The following is a 12,292-nucleotide window of genomic DNA, read 5'->3' as shown; positions in this document are numbered from 1 at the left end:
ATTGTTCAAACTTGAGGAAACTGAGAAATTGAGAAGTTTGTGTTACTTGTCAAATTAAAAAATAAGAGTCAAATTGCCTATCCCGGTTTTCATAAACTCCAGTGTAGTGCTTTCTAACGTTAGTATAGACACACAGAGAGATGCTTCATTGAGCAAGTGAATTTAATGTAGAAATTTACATAAATCATAATGGAAGCACAAATAAAGTATCAGTGACACATATGAGCCAAGGTTGAAGGAAGAAATGAAGTTTAAACACATAAAGGAAGGATGAACAAAGGTCATTTCATCAAGACACAGAAAAGAAATGTACACAGAGGTTAGAAGTCCACCTATGAGTCACAGTAAGCATTTAATGCATATTTTTAAAGTAAGCCAGAAGAAAGTAATTGAAAGTGAGAAAAGAGGCAAAAGTCAGCAATGCTGCTCTTCATAACAATGGTTATTAAATAATTGCATACATAGAGGTACCTGATGGTCTATAGTCCATGGGGTCCCAAAAGATCCGAACCTAACTTAGTGACTAAACAACAACCAACCAATACATACACATATATAATATATTAATATATCTACATAATATGTAGGCATATACATTTATAAGCATACAGACATAGCTGGGAGATATTATAGGTTTGGTATATTCACTTTATTGTGATAAGGCAAATTAGGCTTCCCTGACGGCTCAGACAGTAAGGAGCCTGCCTGCAGTGCAGGAGACCCTGGTTCGATCCCTGGGTCAGGAAGATGCTCTGCAGAAGGAAACAGCTACCCACTCCAGTATTCTTGCCTGGAAAACCCCGTAGATGGAGGAGCCTGGCAGGCTACAGTCCATGGGGCCACAAAGAGTTGGACACGACTGAGCGATTTCACTTTCTCTTTCCAACAAGGCAAATATCATTAATAAAGCAGGTCAAACACATTTTCAGTGTGCATATGTCTAAGTATGTACACTGAAATATTATGTCTAAGAAATGTACATATATTGGGACTTCCCTAGTGGTCCAGTGGTTAAGAATCCATTGTCCTTTTCAGGGGACCTGTGCTTGATCCCTTGGGGGCAACTAAGATACCACATGCCACAGGGAACTAAACCCAAACACTGCAACTAGAGAAGTCCACATGCCACATAGAAGACCCAGCACAGCCAAATAAAATAAAATAATTTAAAAATTTTTTGCAAATCAATAAAAACTAAAAAATATACATATTCTAGTTGAAAAATACTTTAAAATGCTAACACCATCTAAACCTTCAGTGGGTTATAATCTTTTTCAATAGTAACATCAGAGATGGCAGATCACCATAACTTACACAGTAATGAAAAAGTTTAAAATATTGCCAGAATTACCAAAATATGACATGTGACAGAGATATGAGTGAGCAAATGTTGCTGGAAAAACAGTGCTAATAGACTTGCTTGATGCAGGGTTGCCACAAATCTTCAATCTGTAAAAATGCAGTATCTGCAAAGCACAATACTGTCAAGTGAAATAGACAATATACATCTATGCACACACACACACACACACACACACACACATATACATATATGCTGCTGCTAAGTCGCTTCAGTCGTGTCCGACTCTGTGACCCCATAGACGGCAACCCACCAGGCTCCTCTGTCCCTAGGATTATCCAGGCAAGAATACTGGAGTGGGTTGCCATTTCCTTCTCCAATGCATGAAAGAGACACACATATACACATACATAAAGAGATGACCAATTATGTGTTAGGTATATTCCTAGGCTATTTTCACTTGACATGTAATTTAATTTCCCTAAACTTTCTGTAATGTAATTATTATCAATATTTCTATTATTCATATGTGATAATATATGAAACCCCTAAACCACTGGACACTGCAATGACAAAAACAAAAAATAATAAAGGAAGTAAGAACAAAACAATAAAGAGAATATATATATTTATATTTATATACACATATGGAATCTTATTCTCTGTAAAAACTGACAAAGGTGTGTTCCTTATTGTAAAATAATAGGTGTTCAATTATGAAATGAATCGTAGTCCCCATAATGGATGTTAAAATACAATGTGATCCAGCAACAAAGGAACACAGCCCTGAGCTTCAAGATACAGGCTGCCCAAAGTCACCCCAAAACTATAGACATCTCATAACTCATTACTGGACATTTCATTGCACTCCAGAGAGAAGAAATACAGCTCCACCCACCAGAACACCGACACAAGCTTCCCTAACCAGGAAACCTTGACAAGCCACCTGTACAAACCCACACACAGCGAGGAAACACCACAATAAAGAGAACTCCACAAACTGCCAGAATACAGAAAGGACACCCCAAACTCAGCAATTTAAACAAGATGAAGAGACAGAGGAATACTCAGCAGATAAAGGAACAGGATAAATGCCCACCAAACCAAACAAAAGAGGAAGAGATAGGGAATCTACCTGATAAAGAATTCCGAATAATGATAGTGAAATTGATCCAAAATCTTGAAACTAAAATGGAATCACAGATAAATAGCCTGGAGACAAGGATTGAGAAGATGCAAGAAAGGTTTAACAAGGACCTAGAAGAAATAAAAAAGAGTCAATATATAATGAATAATGCAATAAGTGAAATTAAAAACACTCTGGAGGCAACAAATAGTAGAATAACAGAGGCAGAAGACAGGATTAGTGAATTAGAAGATAGAATGGTAGAAATAAATGAATCAGAGAGGATAAAAGAAAAACGAATTAAAAGAAATGAGGACAATCTCAGAGACCTCCAGGACAATATTAAACGCTACAACATTCGAATCATAGGGGTTCCAGAAGAAGAAGACAAAAAGAAAGACCATGAGAAAATACTTGAGGAGATAATAGTGGAAAACTTCCCTAAAATGGGGAAGGAAATAATCACCCAAGTCCAAGAAAGCCAGAGAGTACCAAACAGGATAAACCCAAGGAGAAACACCCCAAGACACATATTAATCAAATTAACAAAGATCAAACACAAAGAACAAATATTAAAAGCAGCAAGGGAAAAACAACAAATAACACACAAGGGAATTCCCATAAGGATAACAGCTGATCTTTCAATAGAAACTCTTCAAGCCAGGAGGGAATGGCAAGACATACTTAAAATGATGAAAGAAAATAACCTACAGCCCAGATTATTGTACCCAGCAAGGATCTCATTCAAGTATGAAGGAGAAATCAAAAGCTTTTCAGACAAGCAAAAGCTGAGAGAATTCTGCACCACCAAACCAGCTCTCCAACAAATACTAAAGGATATTCTCTAGACAGGAAACACAAAAACGGTGTATAAACTAGAACCCAAAACAATAAAGTAAATGGCAACGGGAACATACTTATCAGTAATTACCTTAAACGTAAATGGGTTGAATGCCCCAACCAAAAGACAAAGACTGGCTGAATGGATACAAAAACAAGACCCCCACATATGTTGTCTACAAGAGACCCACCTCAAAACAGGAGACACATACAGACTGAAAGTGAAGGGCTGGAAAAAGATTTTCCATGCAAATAGGGACCAAAAGAAAGCAGGAGTAGCAATACTCATATCAGATAAAATAGACTTTAAAACAAAGGCTGTGAAAAGAGACAAAGAAGGTCACTACATAATGATCAAAGGATCAATCCAAGAAGAAGATATAACAATTATAAATATATATGCACCCAACACGGGAGCACCACAGTACGTAAGACAAATGCTAACAAGTATGAAAGGAGAAATTAACAATAACACAATAATAGTGGGAGACTTTAATACCCCACTCACACCTATGGATAGATCAACTAAACAGAAAATTAACAAGGAAACACAAACTTTAAACGATACAATAGACCAGTTAGACCTAATTGATATCTATAGGTCATTTCATCCCAAAACAATGAATTTCACCTTTTTCTCAAGCGCACATGGAACCTTCTCCAGGATAGATCACATCCTGGGCCATAAAGCTAGCCTTGGTAAATTCAAAAAGATAGAAATCATTCCAAGCATTTTTTCTGACCACAATGCAGTAAGATTAGATCTCAATTACAGGAGAAAAACTATTAAAAATTCCAACATATGGAGGCTGAACAACACGCTGCTGAATAACCAACAAATCACAGAAGAAATCAAAAAAGAAATCAAAATTTGCATAGAAACGAATGAAAATGAAAACACAACAACTCAAAACCTGTGGGACACGGTAAAAGCAGTCCTAAGGGGAAAGTTCATAGCAATACAGGCACACCTCAAGAAACAAGAAAAAAGTCAAATAAATAACCTAACTCTACACCTAAAGCAACTAGAAAAGGAAGAAATGAAGAACCCCAGGGTTAGTAGAAGGAAAGAAATCTTAAAAATTAGAGCAGAAATAAATGCAAAAGAAACAAAAGAGACCATAGCAAAAATCAACAAAACCAAAAGCTGGTTCTTTGAAAGGATAAATAAAATTGACAAACCACTAGCCAGACTCATCAAGAAACAAAGGGAGAAAAATCAAATCAACACAATTAGAAACGAAAATGGAGAGATCACAACAGACAACACAGAAATACAAAGGATCATAAGAGACTACTATCAACAATTATATGCCAATAAAATGGACAACGTGGAAGAAATGGACAAATTCTTAGAAAAGTACAACTTTCCAAAACTGGACCAGGAAGAAATAGAAAATCTTAACAGACCCATCACAAGCACGGAAATTGAAACTGTAATCAAAAATCTTCCAGCAAACAAAAGCCCCGGTCCAGACGGCTTCACAGCTGAATTCTACCAAAAATTTAGAGAAGAGCTAACACCTATCCTGCTCAAACTCTTCCAGAAAATTGCAGAGGAAGGTAAACTTCCAAACTCATTCTATGAGGCCACCATCACCCTAATACCAAAACCTGACAAAGATCCCACAAAAAAAGAAAACTACAGGCCAATATCACTGATGAACATAGATGCAAAAATCCTTAACAAAATTCTAGCAATCAGAATCCAACAACACATTAAAAAGATCATACACCATGATCAAGTGGGCTTTATCCCAGCGATGCAAGGATTCTTCAATATCCGCAAATCAATCAATGTAATACACCACATTAACAAATTGAAAAATAAAAACCATATGATTATCTCAATAGATGCAGAGAAAGCCTTTGACAAAATTCAACATCCATTTATGATAAAAACTCTCCAGAAAGCAGGAATAGAAGGAACATACCTCAACATAATAAAAGCTATATATGACAAACCCACTGCAAACATTATCCTCAATGGTGAAAAATTGAAAGCATTTCCTCTAAAGTCAGGAACAAGACAAGGGTGCCCACTTTCACCATTACTATTCAACATAGTTTTGGAAGTTTTGGCCACAGCAATCAGAGCAGAAAAAGAAATAAAAGGAATCCAAATTGGAAAAGAAGAAGTAAAACTCTCACTATTTGCAGATGACATGATCCTCTACATAGAAAACCCTAAAGAGTCCACCAGAAAATTACTAGAAATAATCAATGACTACAGTAAAGTTGCAGGATATAAAATCAACACACAGAAATCCCTTGCATTCCTATACACTAATAATGAGAAAACAGAAAGAGAAATTAAGGAAACAATTCCATTCACCATTGCAACAGAAAGAATAAAATACTTAGGAATATATCTACCTAAAGAAACTAAAGACCTATATATAGAAAACTATAAAACACTGGTGAAAGAAATCAAAGAGGACACTAATAGATGGAGAAATATACCATGTTCATGGATTGGAAGAATCAATATAGTGAAAATGAGTATACTACCCAAAGCAATTTATAGATTCAACGCAATCCCTATCAAGCTACCAACAGTATTCTTCACAGAGCTAGAACAAATAATTTCACAATTTGTATGGAAATACAAAAAACCTCGAATAGCCAAAGCGATCTTGAGAAAGAAGAATGGAACTGGAGGAATCAACCTACCTGACTTCAGGCTCTACTACAAAGCCACAGTTATCAAGACAGTATGGTACTGGCACAAAGACAGAAATATTGATCAATGGAATAAAATAGAAAGCCCAGAGATAAATCCACGCACATATGGACACCTTATCTTCGACAAAGGAGGCAAGAATATACAATGGATTAAAGACAATCTCTTTAACAAGTGGTGCTGGGAAATCTGGTCAGCCACTTGTAAAAGAATGAAACTGGACCACTTTCTAACACCATACACAAAAATAAACTCAAAATGGATTAAAGATCTAAACGTAAGACCAGAAACTATAAAACTCCTAGAGGAGAACATAGGCAAAACACTCTCCGACATACATCACAGCAGGATCCTCTATGACCCACCTCCCAGAATATTGGAAATAAAAGCAAAAATAAACAAATGGGACCTAATTAACCTTAAAAGCTTCTGCACATCAAAGGAAACTATTAGCAAGGTGAAAAGGCAGCCTTCAGAATGGGAGAAAATAATAGCAAATGAAGCAACCGACAAACAACTAATCTCAAAAATATACAAGCAACTCCTACAGCTCAACTCCAGAAAAATAAACGACCCAATCAAAAAATGGGCCAAAGAACTAAATAGACATTTCTCCAAAAAAGACATACAGATGGCTAACAAACACATGAAAAGATGCTCAACATCACTCATTATCAGAGAAATGCAAATCAAAACCACTATGAGGTACCATTTCACACCAGTCAGAATGGCTGCGATCCAAAAGTCTACAAATAATAAATGCTGGAGAGGGTGTGGAGAAAAGGGAACCCTCTTACACTGTTGGTGGGAATGCAAACTAGTACAGCCACTATGGAGAACAGTGTGGAGATTCCTTAAAAAACTGGAAATAGAACTGCCTTATGACCCAGCAATCCCACTGCTGGGCATACACACTGAGGAAACCAGAAGGGAAAGAGACACGTGTACCCCAATGTTCATCGCAGCACTGTTTATAATAGCCAAGACATGGAAGCAACCTAGATGTCCATCAGCAGATGAATGGATAAGCAAGCTGTGGTACATATACACAATGGAGTATTACTCAGCCATTAAAAAGAATACATTTGAATCAGTTCTAATGAGGTGGATGAAACTGGAGCCTATTATACAGAGTGAAGTAAGCCAGAAGGAAAAACATAAATACAGTATTCTAACGCATATATATGGAATTTAGAAAGATGGTAACAATAACCCTGTGTACGAGACAGCAAAAGAGACACTGATGTATAGAACAGTCTTATGGACTCTGTGGGAGAGGGAGAGGGTGGGAAGATTTGGGAGAATGACATTGTAACATGTAAAATATCATGTAAGAAACGAGTTGCCAGTCCAGGTTCGATGCACGATACTGGATGCTTGGGGCTAGTGCACTGGGACGACCCAGAGGGAGGGTATGGGGAGGGAGGAGGGAGGAGGGGTCAGGATGGGGAACACATGTATACCTGTGGTGGATTCATTTTGATATTTGGCAAAACTAATACAATTATGTAAAGTTTAAAAATAAAATAAAATTTAAAAAAAAAAATAAAATAAAATACAATGTGATACTTAGTCCATTAAACTCATGAAAGTCTAAGAGAAAATTAAATTTGTGTGCTTTAACAGTCCAGTATACTGCCCAATTTAAAACATTTTATATAGCATCAAAGCAAAGAAGTAAGCTGCACATTTTGCAATATTCTCAATCAATCCTAAACTTGTAAATTGAAAAGGCACAAAGAGAATTAAAAAGACTCACTCATAGCTATTCACATCTTGACTGCTCTTTTCACTCCAACACTGAAACGCATCATTACCCTTTCATCAGCCTCCAATTTCTAACCCTGAGTCCTGCTAGGAAAATATTCTCTAGGATAATATTTTGGAGCTTACCACTTTTCTGAGCACTTCTTTCACATCCTTGTTCCTCAGACTATAGACCAGGGGGTTCAGCATGGGGATCACTACAGTGCAGAACACTGTGGCCACTTTGTCAGTGCCCATGCTGTTGCCAGAGTGGGGCTGGCAATAAATGAAAAGGACTGTTCTGTGAAAGACGATGATGGCAGTGAGGTGGGAAGCACACGTGGAAAAGCTTTGCATCTTTTGTCTGCAGAGCGCATCCTCAGGATGATGATGAGAATAAACAAGTAGGACGTGAGGATGACCACAGTGGTGATAACCTCATTGAAAGTGGCCACAATGTATAGCACCAATCGATTCCCGGTGACATCAGAAAAAGCAAGACACAAGACAGTGGGAAGATCACAAAAGAAGTGGTTGATCACATTTGATCTGTAGGATGGGATCTGAAGAGCTAAACACAAGTGAGTAACAGAACATACAGTAGTATTGAGATAGCAACAAGACACCAGCTCCATGCAGAGATTTCGGGACATGGTGACCATGTAGAGCAGTGGGTCACAGATGGCCACAAAGCAGTCATAGGCCATCACTGCCGGCAGAATGACCTCAGTTATCCCAAATGTGCAAAACAGGTAGAATTGCACAGTGCATTCCAGGAAGGAAATGGCTGTCTTCATTTAAGATGTTAGCTAGCATCTTCTGCATGACGATAGTGGAGTAAGAGAAATCCACAAAGGACAAGTGGCTGAGGAAAAAGTACATGGGGGTGTGGAGTCCAAAGCTGACCTGAATGAGAGCAATCATGCCCAGGTTTCCCCAAACTGCGACTCTATAGATGGAAAGAAACAGCAGGAAGAGGAAGACTCTGAGCTCAGGGGCATCTGAGAATCCAAGGAGGAAGTCTGTCACAGCAGTGCAGTTTTCCTTGTCCATGTCCTCCCTTTACCATGGTTGCAGAAAAATATTAATAGTTATTCTCCATGAGATCATCCCCAATTTAGTTTTGACTGTCTCCTAAAAGGGGAGAAGGCAATGGCAACCCACTCCAGTATTTTTGCCTGGAAAATCCCATGGATGGAGGAGCCTGGTAAGCTGCAGTCCATGGAGTCTCTAAGAGTTGGACATGACTGAGCAGCTTCACTTTCACTTTTCACTTTCATGCATTGGAGAAGGAAATGGCAACCCAGTCCAGTGTTCTTGCTGGAGAATCCCAGGGACCAGGGAGCCTGGTGGGCTGCCGTCTATGGGGTGGCACTGAGTCGGACATGACTGAAGTGACTTAGCAGCAGCAGAAGCATTCTCCTAAAAGAGACATGATGATATATAGGGTACATTTTATAACAAATAAATAAGGCATTGCTTTGGGGAAGTTTAGGAAAAGCTCAGAAATTGCATCACTCAAATACATCGAGTCCCTAGTTTACTTCACAGATCACAGGAAAGACTTGCATCCATATGAGCCTGTATGATTCCTTAAACTAGTTATATATAATTCAGAGCTTAGAACTGAATCATCAGAAAGATATCAAATATTATTTAATTATCCATTTTAAAAAATTAAATTAATATATACACAGCACTACATATAAGGGTTTCCCTGTTGGCTTATTTGGCAAAGAACCCGCCTGCAATGTGGGAGACCTGGGTTTGATCCCTAGGTTGTGAAGATCCTCTGGAGAAGGGAATGGCTACCCACTCCAGTGTTCTGGCCTGGAGAATTCCATGGACTGTATAGTCCAAGGGGTAGCAAAGAGTCGGACACTACTGAGCAAATTTCAGTCACTATATATAAAATAAATAACAATGACCTATTATACTGCAAAGGGGACAATATTCCATATCTTATAATAATTTATAATGGAGAAGACTCTGAAAAAGAATATGATATATCTATATTTATACAGAATAGATACAGTTACATAGATATAGATATATCTGAATCATTTACTGTAGACCTGAAAGGAACACAGCATTGAAAATTAACTATAGGTCAATAAAATGGTTATTAAAAATATTCCAATACCTTTTTACTGACTTACTATTTAATCATTTCTCAAAGTATTAGGATTCAGTGGATAATTTTTTAGAAAATCTTTTATAATGAAATATATGAAGTATGCTTATTTAAGATTGCTAATTCACAAGTGTTCATTTATTTAAATATGGTTTAGCTGGGAAAGCAGATTTTATAATCTATATTAGTATATTTTCCTATAAAATTTGCATAGCGATTTTGTTAATTATGGCACACACTGTCTGTCATTCTTCAGGGAACTGATATTCAAAATCTGACATTCTGTAACTGTGACTCTCAAGCCTTATGAACACCTATTTGACAAATATATCCTCTGTTTTAGCTCTATTTGAAGAGCTAAACAATGATGTGAACATGTAATTAACAGAAATGCTTGCTGCTGCATTGCACCATTATTTATGAAAGCAAAATTTAGAAATAAAGTGTCGAGCAACAGGAAAAAAGTTCAAAGATACACTGCATACATATAGAAAATCACAGCTCTTTGAAGAAGTTTGCTTTTTTTAAAATCTAAATTTATTTAATTGGAGGTTAATTACTTTACAATATTGTAGTGGCTTTGCCATAAATGAAGTTTTAATGATCTAAAAATGATTATGATAAGATGGCAAGTAAAAACGTAGTAAATCAGGTTGCACACACAGAATATTATACATGCATACATAAGCTGCATTGTATATCTGATCTTCACAACATCCATTAAATATAAGTATTTTATTCTGATAACTTTAAAAAGAAACTTTAGAAAAGAATCTTGCTTGAATTCTCACAAAACATAAAAGTTTTAAGGGTTATGTTTTTTTTTTTTAATAAAGGAGATATATATGCAAAGCTTTTGACATATTGAAAATGCCAATGAAGGGTATTTTCTCTACTCACCCTTAGTAACAATAAAATGATTTGGAGGCACCAGTTGGTTATTTTCAGGGGGTAAAAAATCTGGACTAAATCCCAACACATCTGGTATTTTCCACATTCTTCAAATAACTTCAGAAAGGTTAATGTGTGCGTGTGTGTTCAGTTGTGTCCAGCTATTTACAACTCTAGGGACTGTAGCCTGCTAAGCCACTACATCCATGAGATTTCTCAGACAAGAATACCGAGTGGGTTGCCATTTCCTCCTTCAGGGTATCTCCCCAACCCAGGTACAGAACGTCTCAGGTGTATCCTCCAGGCAGATTCTTTACCCTCGAGCCACTCAAAGAGGTAAGTGAATGAAGTGAAAGTAACTCAGTCGCATCCGACTCTTTGCGACCCCATGGACTATAGAGTCCATGGAATTCTCCAGGCCAGAACACTGGAGTGGGTAGCTTTTCCCTTCTCCAGGGGATCTTCCCAACCCAGGGATTGAAGCCAGGCCTCCCACATTTCAGGCTGATTCTTTACCAGCTGAGCCACAAGGGAAGCCCTTGAAGAGGTAAAGGACATGCGAATTAAAATATTGTGGTTTGAAAACATAATTATTCTGAGGATATGGTTTTCTTTCCTCAATGGCCAGTACAAGTGACTTCGTCTTTTTCTGATTTCAAAGTAGTACATAATTGTGTAAAACCTTTTCCAGTTTTTAAAGAAAAATCAGGCTACTGATTACTTAGAGAGAGAAGCGGTTCTTAACCAGGAGCGATTATAACCCCACAGGACATTTAGCAATATCTGAAGATACTGCTGATTGTCACAATCGGGAGGGTTGCTACTGACATCTAGTGGACCGACCAGTGAAAGTGAAAGGGTTAGTCACTCCGCTGTTTCTGACTGAGACCCCCAGGGACTGTAAGCCTGACAGGCTCCTCTGTCCATGGAATTCTCCAGACAAGAATACTGGAGTGGGTAGCCATTCCTGTCTCCAGGGGAGTTTCCTGACCCAGAGATTGAACCCGGGTCTCCTGCATTGCAGGCAGATTCTTTACCCTCTGAGCCACCAGGGAAGCCCCCTGGGCAGACAAGATGCTGCTAAATAGTTGAGAAGGTACAGAACAGCATCTCCCTCCCCACCCCATCCTCCACACACACCCACAACACATGAAAAGACCAAAATATAATTTGGGCCAAAATGTCAAAGGTATCAAATGTGAGAAAATTGCTATAGAGAGACATCTATAAATCCCTTTGGCACAAGGACAAAGTAATCCCCCTCCTGTGTGATTCAGAGGTGGTTCACATGTCTGTGTTCCTCCTGGAACAGTTTCGAGGAGCCCTCAGCACCTACTCCCAGCCTCAGAGTGACTTCAGGAGACTCTCCCTGCTGTCTTTCCCAGGTTCCATGGATGGAGTTAAAGTGAGGGGGGAGGAGGAGGAAAGGGGAGAGGAATCGAGCATTCCTCCCTGTTGGCTCATACTCTTTCCCTCTTAAACTGACAGCTGTTTCAAATTCGGCTCTGCAGATCGAGTTGTTTCCATGTCCTGTCGAGATTGTTTCTCAGAACAAAAAGTGAAAATACTTTC

At 38.1% G+C, this 12,292-nt stretch overlaps 2 pseudogenes; both read right to left on the bottom strand.

Moving 5' to 3' along the window:
- Positions 1–12,292, bottom strand: part of LOC109577400 (coiled-coil domain-containing protein 3-like) — a 106,189-nt pseudogene that overhangs the window by 23,777 nt on the left and 70,120 nt on the right.
- LOC139180678 (olfactory receptor 5L1-like) lies at positions 7,103–9,407 on the bottom strand (annotated as a pseudogene).

The sequence above is a fragment of the Bos indicus genome, chromosome 1 (assembly GCF_029378745.1).
Source record: "Bos indicus isolate NIAB-ARS_2022 breed Sahiwal x Tharparkar chromosome 1, NIAB-ARS_B.indTharparkar_mat_pri_1.0, whole genome shotgun sequence".
Lineage (NCBI taxonomy): Eukaryota > Metazoa > Chordata > Mammalia > Artiodactyla > Bovidae > Bos > Bos indicus.
Note: the sequence above shows the minus strand (reverse complement) of the source record. Positions and strands in the feature narration are given on the sequence as shown.